We start from the raw sequence: 9,632 nt of genomic DNA on the forward strand, positions 1-9,632 counted from the left end.
TGAGGTTGTTTAGTTTACACCTGCACTGAAATTTTCAACGTAATTAGTGATATAATTGAACTTAGTAATTAAGGGTCTGAAGGTGCATGCACTTATGTATGTGAACAACTCTACTTGAGAAATGGGTCCTTATTTATAGTCTTTGTGACATTTCTTCTTGATCTTTAGCTGGTTTTGTTGTTATGTGGTAAGGAATCTGAAGCAAGCACATGGTGCCTATTCCATCAGACATCTGCAAATCTGTAATTGCTTGTTGGTGTGACTCATAACACTCATTAAAGAATGTAGCAAGCTTTTTAATCTCCAGAAATGTAAATTGTTTTTTTTTTTAGACATAGCTTAAAACAGAGCAATGGTGGAATTATCTTGGTATCCTATCACCAACAATTTTATGGCATAAAGGAAGATTAAAGACACATGGTGGTGAGTTTATAATGAGTTTAAATATATTTGTTGGCTTATCCAGGAAGAGGTTTTATATATCATTCACTTGTTTATAACCTTAAATTTATAACCTTGTTTATAACCTTAAATTTAACCTTTCAAATATCTGCTTTCTTGTAACTGTTTCAACCTTTCTTTAGTCTTATAAAATTGTCAACTAAGTAGTATATTGTAGCAATGAGTTCTACAGACTCATCTGTTTTGCATTTTTTATCATTTTGATATATGTTCCCAACCAGTGTCTTGAACCGTTCCTTATTTTTGCATTATGAAAAAGGACAACTATTTTTGTTTTAATTTACTAATTAAACATTTTTTTTCTGTTGCATCCATAATAGTATATAATGTCATCCTGACATTTCTTATTTTTTTTCTCCTTTCTAAGTACAATAGTGAGGTTCTGGAACAATAATAGGTTTTCTCCATGTGTTTCATAACTACTTTTAAGATACAGCTAGATCAATGTAATTGGATTATATGCCATGATTGCTTGCAATAGTAGGTAACTAAACTCAATAATCGAGGAGGTCCAAGACAGTACTGTGTTGTATAAAGTTTCCCATCTTTTCAATTGACCTTTATACAAAAATGTTCTTATTATTCTATTTGTAGGTCCTTTTTTATGCTGTATGGGGGAGGGGGGGAGAAATAGCATATAAGGGGACAAAAGCCTGATAATCTGCTCCTCTTGAAATTAATGGGAATTTCATTTTTTACTTTAATGATTCAGGTTTCTACCCAAGCATACCAGGATGAAACATGTTTTTCCAGATTACACTTCTCAGTAAATGTCTTTTTAATATTTTAATATTATTTTGTACTCCTATGTAATATATATATATATATGATCCACGGTTCTCTTTTATAATTCTTCTAACTGGTGACAGTTAATTTAGAACCTGTGGTTGTCTCTAGAAATTCAAATTATTCCCTCCAATGTATATTACCTGGCATTTGTCAACACTGAATTTAATCTGCCACACTGCTGCCAAATCAACTAGGTTTATGATATCCCATTACATGCTTCTCTACTCTTGCTTCATTTTAAATATTTTTCAATCAATTTCATATTTTGACACCACACTGTTTATTCCCTGCTTCTTATTGAACACTCATTCTGCTATTGAATCTTAGGGCATTTCACTGAATCATCATCAACATCATCATCATCATCATCATCATTACTACTGAAAAGTTTCAATTAAACTGAGCTCTCAGTATGTTAGCTGCTATACAAATAGCAACTAAGAAACATTCCCTTCCCAAAAGAGTTTACAATCAAATGGCACATCTACACATGCATTAACACACTTTAGTTAATGCTCATTAAATCTAGTACCTCCAGGCATTTATACACATGCTTGGGGGGGTGGGCAGGGAGGGGGATGCTTTAATTAGAGTGTCTCCGAGAGCCACTCTAATTAAAGCACCTGGAGTGTCATGTGTATCAGTGTCCCCATGCTGAGAAATGGTGGCCAGGGACTCTTTAACAAAAGCTCATCAAATGCGCTTTAAAGTACCCCAACTGGCATTTTTCAGTGCAGGGATGCTGATACATGTGACAGTGGAGCGTGCAGTAATTACCATGCTCCAGGAGACTCTGTTAATCAGGTCTGCTCCAACACACTGTAATTACAGTGCATCAGAGCAGCCTCAATGAACATGTATAGGCACCTTCCAATGTGAGGTACTAGGAAAATGAACATTAGCCTATCTCAATGCACATTAACTGAATAGCACAGTTTTGAAGTGATGCTTAATGCACATTATCCTATTTTAATGCACATTAGCAAAAAAGCAGTTTTTTAGTGACACTTTAATGCACATTAAAATGCAGATTAAAGTGCACATATAGACACACCTTAAATTCCTAATCCAGCTAACACTAAATTAACAAATTAGGAGGGAAGACTTTTGAAAGGCACAAAAAAGCCAAGGTGGTGTCATGGTGGATGTTTATTATAGATCAACAAACAAGGTAGAAAAAGAGGTGGCTAAAACTTTTTAAAAACAAATAACCAAGTATCCAAGTCACAGGAATTAATGTTTATTGATATGTGTTGGTGGGAAGGTGGTTAACCATAATAGTCTGAAGTTATGCAGAAGACAGGGCAGGGTGACACCTTCAGACTAATTGGTTCAGATGGGCACAAGCACTCAGAAGCAACAACCTACTTTATCAAATGCTTCTGGAAGGACAGGACAAGAAATTCAGCATTTCTTAAATTGTGCAAATTTCTGGTGCATACATGAACTAGAAGTGGTTTTCTTGATTTTCCTCTGAATAATAAGGAAAAATCGCTGGAGAATCTGGAGGCGGGGCGGGGGTCAACTTCAGTGACAAAAGAGAAGAAATGAGTTTGTGATGTTATGGAAAGCAATAAAGCAGGATAAAAGCATGGGATTTCAGAAAAGCAGATATTAACTTCAGAGAACTGCTATGCAGAATCCTATGGGAGGATGGTCACCCCAAAGCAAAGGAACAATAGGAAGTTAAGCCAGATACCTGCTTGGTTAAATCATGAGCTTTTCAGAAATGTTGTTGGCAAATTGCAAAGAGTTAAGACAGATATTTTTTAGAAAAGAGCAAAAAACTAGAGATATAGAAAACTTGTCACACAAGGAATGATTGGAAGAATTGGGATTGTTTAGTCTAAAGAAAAGAAGATGGAGGAATGATTTCTTAAGAGTCTTCATGTACTAAATATTATCTTCCACTTTCTAACACCATATTTAGTACATGAAGACTCTTAAGAAATCATAAATCTTTTTTTGAGGAGGAAGGGGGCTAAGCACTGGAAAACATTACCTACAGAAATTGTGGTAATCCACATCACAAGGCATTTTTAAGTGCAAGTTAGTCAAACATTTGTCTGAAATTTTTGATCCTACCTTGAGCTTGAGGTCAGACTAGAACGTTTCTCGCGGTTGCTTCTAGCAGTATTTTCCCATGAGTCTGTGAAATAAAAGGAAGGATTATTGTGGACTCCAGGAGGAAGTAGATCAGTGTAAACATCCCTGTGTTACCTTAAGCAGATGCCCACATCTTGAGGGGATGTCTTCAGTGGGCTCACCTTTAGGACCTGACAGTTTGACCACAGATGCCAACTGCTAATGGCATGGACCCTTGTCTTTCCTGCCACGCTTTGATGTTACATATCAAAGATAATGTTTCTGTTTTAATGTGCCATTAATTGTTTAGTCAAGTGGTGTTCCTTGGGGCTCCACCTCCCCTTGCACCCTGTCCAAACACCAACCTGATGGTGTCAGCCTTTATTAGGTTATTAGGGTCACCAGTGCACCACCAAGTCCCCATGTACTTGGTGCAATGTCAGTCTAAACCAAAAGCTCCCAATCAATTCAGTCTTCCAGGGGGTCAGGCTAGTCTAATTCACAGTCCTATGCCCCCAGTTGGGGCTTCACTTCTCATTAAACTACTAAGGGCTACATACTCTATATGTTGTTTGAGGCTTGCACGAGAATCCTTTCACTGTGCCTCAAGCAACTCATGATTCCTTCTCTCTACAGGATACCGAGGGCTTCTTGCTATTTGGCTGGGTCAGCAGCAGGTCTGAAGCTCTCATTTGTTATCTCCCAGGTAAATAGAATCCTCTGAGTCTTTACAGGCAGGAACTGCCACCGATTCCTTCCATCTGCCCCTGCCGGGGCAAGCTATACTGGTAGCCGGCTTTTTCTCCGCTGTAATTCCTCTTCTGGGCTATTCTTCTATTGGGGCCAGGCACATCTTTATGATGTGCTCCAGTGTACACCCAGCCAGCTGGAGCCGGTATGCACTGATAAAGTGTGGCAGCAATGCGCCAGGCTTCCCACAACCATGCCGCTGACATGCTTCCTGATAAGCCTCAGGGTTGCGGTTCCTGATGCTTCTGGGTCATTCACTGCCTTGGCAGCTCATGTCTCGTCACCATAACTAGGTCTGCAGGTCTTAATCCAATGGCCAGGGAAAGACATTACACTTTTACTGGTATATGTTCTTGGAAACTGGTCTAAACCCATAACAGTACAGAAGTTCACCACACACAGACTGGTTTAAAAATGGCAGAACCCAGTCTGAGACCTGGATTGATGTGCACTCAAATGTAATTGATTTAGATTAGACTCAAACTTCTGATTTGGTATTGTGAAAAGGGTGATGATTGGACCATTGGGTGAATGACAGATGGCATGATTAGAAGCCTAAAAATCCTGTCCAGGGCTCGGGGTCGGCCTTGCTCTCACTGTGGCTGAACAGTTCTGATTCAGGGCTCTCAGGATGCAGGAGTTCATTGAGTGCACGTTCCTTGATGTGACCTGGTTGTTGGGAAGCTACAGTTGGGTAAAGAATCACCCTTTCCCTATTTGAGGTGCTGAGTTCCTAAGCAGGGAAAAGCTAGAAATCCTCAGGGATTGTCAGAGGATTTCTCCTGCTGACTAGGCCCAGGGTTTTCTTGCTCCCATCTGTCATTTCTGGGTTATCTGTGAACTTGCACAGCAGTTAACTGTGGAGTGACCAAAGCTCATTGTAATGTGTAGTTGAGTGACCAGGGGCATTGAAGTTGGGATGTGCATCAGGTTATTGTCCCATTGGGTGTATTTTATTGTGTTGCAGCTCAGGTGTGAATATTGCATCAGGTAGTTGTGTGGGTTTGGTGTGTAATACAGCTTATATTGCTCAACCTACTTGTGTTGTAGTGTGTAGTTACTCTTCCTAACTCTGAGTGGGGTTGGACAGTAGATCAATGCTCAGGGAAATTAACTTACTTTAATGCCCCGAACCTGACTACCTGTGGGTCATAGAGGATTAACAACCCTCTGGATTAATTAGTTAATTGGCATCCCCACGGGCAGTCCTTCAATGCCTTGAGCTTTTTGGATGTCTATACTTTGCTTATATTTTGCTCCAAAAGGGATTCCACACAGGCAAAGTGGAGACAATTGTAGAATCCAAATAAAGACAGGATGAAATGGATATGCCTAGAGGGAGTAGAAAAACACTAGCTACTGCTGGATGCACTAATTGCAGAACCAAAAGCAATGTAGCTGTGTTCAGCCCAAGGTAGTTTTCTCTCCTAAAAAAAGGTCCTATTAGATTGATAGGTGATGCAGCCCTAACATAGCTATAATTATTCTAGTTCCCAAACAAGATATATTTATGAATGAACAACTGGCTTTTGTAAATCTTCCCAACTAGATAACTATGTGCCTCACCTAGTGACCTTTAACCATATTGAAAATTGACTTTTTTTCCTTCTTTCTCTTTCCTGTCATAACCAGTTTCTAACCCAAGATGGTATTTCACCTGTAACCAAATTACTACATAGTTTCCCTAGCAGACTCTTTAGAAGAACTTTATTGAAGGCTTTAGGAAAGTCAAAATATGTCAGCTAGTTCTTATCAAGCCAGGTATTTAGGTGTTTTCTTACAGACCTCTGATACACTACTGTACGCTAATGTACATTTCCTTGATAGCTTCTTCTTCCCATCTCATGTTCATCCAACTGTTTTATAACTTTGTTTTATTATTACTGGTTATGGTTCATGGTTTTGTAATTCCCTCGATCACCCTGACTGCCTCTGGTCAGCTAGTTACACTATTTGCTGCCTTCTAGTCAATCCTCTAGTTTAGTAGCTTCATGATTGATTGCAGCTCAGATATTTTATTCTAAGGTTCTCTAAAGACTTACTGGATGATAACCATCTGCTCCTATGACTTCTTAGTTTTTAATATATCAGTTCAGTCCAGTCCTCCACTCCATCTGAGCCCTTAGTATCTGATAGTACCTCATCTTTATTACCTGGAATGAGTAATTCCAAAATATGTATCTCCTCAAAATATGTATGTTGGAAGCTGATACAAATCAATCATTTCTACAATATGCTTCTCTGCTTTAATAGCTCCCTTTACTCCTCAGTAATACAAGGAGTAATACAAGACTGGGTGGTTTTATGTCAAATTGTTACACAAAAGTAATTTCTTATTTGACTTTATATAATTATATTCAGATTCCCTCTTTGTTCTCTTCAATTCTCTTTTATGTTCCATTCATTTGGGAAGGATTTCCATATTTTAATATAAATAGTAAGTCTATGCACATGAATAAGGACTGGACACCAAAAGTGGCAAGATACAGTTACTCTTCAAAGGTCCTGTACTACCCCAGGATCTTTATACAAAAAACCCACTAAGGAACATTTTTGTCGGGGTTTTTTATGGTCTTCAACAAAAAAATAAATAAATCAGCTAATATTTATTCAGCATCCCAAGTTTCTGATATACAAACTAAATTCAGAACTACATTAGTGGAAAATCAATCAGGGAACCTGAAAAAATAAGTTGGTTTGATTCATTCAGGTAGTACTTGTTTCTATAACCTATAACAAATGTTCTCCTTTTTAATTCTTATTGAATAAAACTGGGCAACTTAAGCCAAGATCCTGAGTCATTATTCCTTTTTTTTTACATTTTGCTACTGTGTGGCACAAATAATGTGCTGTCAGTCTTTTCAGTTGAAGAAGAAATGTTCCATGGAATGATTTTCATCATTTCATTTCACAAAATCCCAGAATCTTTAGCAGGTTGTATTATTTTACCAGCTGTCCTGAGCATAAACATAACAAGAATTATATGTTACAAATGGGCAGGGATGACACTTTTCATGTTTGGCAGAATAAAGAGAGTCGTGGAAAGAATAGTCTCAAAGGAAACATTGCTTTTAAAGGCAACCAGCAAATAATTTATTTCTTTAAGATTTGGACTCCAGTAAATTAAAAAAAAAAAAGTTGTATTTTTTATTTGTTCTGCATTTTACCCCCTATATTATGTTCTATAATTGATCCTAATTCCCTATTTTTCTCTTTTATTTATGCTTCTTCCAGTATGGCTCTCAGTATCATGTTTTTTTTTAATTTTATTTTTAACTATATATCAATCCTAGGAATAGCAAGGTGACTTTTCCCTAGTGTTCTGGAAAAATTCTTGGGAGTCTCAAGATAAGGAAAGTAAAACTCATATTTTAGGGCCTAAATATAACTGCCAGTTGGAGGGTAGGAAGTAAGGAAGACTTATATGGCTATCTTTGTCCTTGTAACTAGCAATTGTCCCATTTATGCAGATTTTCAATCCTACTCCTTCCAGTACAGCTCACTTTGTTGAAGCGTGTGGCTGCTTACATTGTTTTGTGATCTTGTTTCTCCTGGGCAGGTGGGCAACCTCTGTGTAAATCCTCCAAATGTTAGCTTTTAGAAAGCTAAAAAAATAGCAACTGTTTGATGCTGGAGAGGGGTCTTCATACCATTCAGCTTAGCACTTGTGACATCTGCCTAGGAGTGAGACACATCAGTGCTAGGCAGAAACGCTACTCAGAACAAGGGCCAAAGCACTACCCATCTCACTAGGCCACATTCTTTTTAACTTTCTTTCTTCTACTGGCCCATGTGCTTTCCTCTATTGGCTTCCCAGTGGGATGGCTTCAACATGAGAGGTGGAGATGGCTTTTGGTAAGGCATAGTCCATGTTCTGATCATCAAGGTATTTTCTCGGAAGTGGGAGATGGAGGTTCAAGCTTCCTCTGGGGTGGGAGGTCTACAGTAGGGTTATTACTAGGCTATGGGGTAAATGTGGGAAGGTCCTCTTCCTCGGTGTGTCTGTGATTTACACAGTTAGAAAGTATTTGCAGTTGCTTTGCTTCTGTTGCATTGTACTTGTCTTTATGTAATGGTTCCAATCTACCAATATATTTTCCCTCTTTTTCATTGCTCTGCCAAAGAGGCACCATCTGCAGTGATCATGGAGATGAGAAAGGTGCTTTAAATGATTTCATTGCAATTTGATTATCATGTGATCTACTATACCTAAAAAATATAGCACCAGGATTGGGCTTTAAACCCTCAGGATGAAGCAGTAAACATACATATTCAAAGCAGTTATTATTTGAATGGCAATAAGGTTAAAACATGTTCAAAAACAACATTCTGATTTGTATAGATTTATAGAAACAATATTTTACTATTTGTCAGCAAGATCATTTCCAATATCTAGCTAGATTTGGCAACAAGCTAACTCTACCCATCTCCATCCATTTCTCTGAACCGTCTTGCTGTCATAATTTCCTCCCACAAACCACCCTTTGTAATATTGGATTTACTTCCACATTTGTCTTTCCTGTCTCAATCTTATTCCTCCTCCGTCCTCTTGACATCAATACACATCCTCAGCATTCTTTTCCATATGTGTCATTATGAAATGTTTGTGGTGGTGTTATGGGTATGTATTACTATAGTGGCCTCAATATACTCATATACTTAGAAAATAGGTAAGTTAGCTTCAGGACTGCAAGTACCTATGAAATTAGGTTCATATGCAAAATGCATTAACTACCAAAACATCTTTTTCACTGTACTGTCTGGGCTAGCAAAGGCGGCAAAATAAGATCTTACATCATTTCTTTTGTTCTGAAGGTTCACAGACTGAAAAGGTAATGATGTGAAGTCTCATTCTGCCATATTTACTTGCCCAAGTGTTGAAGTGAACAAGAAATCCTACTCAAAGATTTCATTAAAATAACAAGCTCGACTTTCATTATCTGTTGAAGGGAATGAAATCACAATGTGCATTGCCAACACATACTACACAAGAGGTTAACGGTAATATAACTATCAAATAGAAGACCATAAAAGATGAATATATCTGAAGGAAGCTATCCACTGCCCTATTCTACAAAATCCATCCCTGCATCAGGATCAGGGGCTAAAAATAGATGTCCCCCACAATGGAGTGGATCAGCTATGTTGTGATGTGTCCTGATACAGTTGATCCACCTCACTGAGAGAAATACACATTACTTATTATACCACCTGTTGATGGTGTGGGAAAATGAATGACATGTTCTCCTAGGGCTTGAGGGACCAAATCTGGTAGGCCTCAGGAATTTGACACAGAATCAAGCCCTGGGAGTGCCTATCCAGTTTCCTCATCTCTGTAAGCAAGGAAATTCTGACTTTTCCCATTTAGGGATACATGACCCAGAGATCTTGGTGGTGCATCTCTAATCCTGCAAACTGGGCAGGCACCCCCAGGACTGAAGAGACCCTATCCTGAATGAGAATTCCCTGGGTTTGTGAGATCAGGCCCTTGAAGTCCCAGGGGAGGCCCCTCAAGCCTTTTACAGGGTATATAGCTCCTTCCTGCT

General features: G+C 38.4%; 1 long non-coding RNA gene across 1 annotated transcript in view; it reads left to right on the forward strand.

The window, feature by feature from the left end:
• The first annotated feature begins 345 nt into the window (after positions 1–345).
• LOC102371665 overlaps positions 346–9,632 on the forward strand; it is a 40,121-nt gene continuing 30,834 nt past the window's right edge. Inside the window, exons 1-2 of the long non-coding RNA XR_324408.1 lie at positions 346–423; positions 3,973–4,042. This is a non-coding gene — a long non-coding RNA (uncharacterized LOC102371665). The remainder of the gene's footprint in view (positions 424–3,972; positions 4,043–9,632) is intronic.

This window comes from Alligator sinensis, unplaced genomic scaffold, assembly GCF_000455745.1.
Source record: "Alligator sinensis unplaced genomic scaffold, ASM45574v1 scaffold1294_1, whole genome shotgun sequence".
In the NCBI taxonomy this organism is placed as follows: Eukaryota; Metazoa; Chordata; order Crocodylia; family Alligatoridae; genus Alligator; species Alligator sinensis.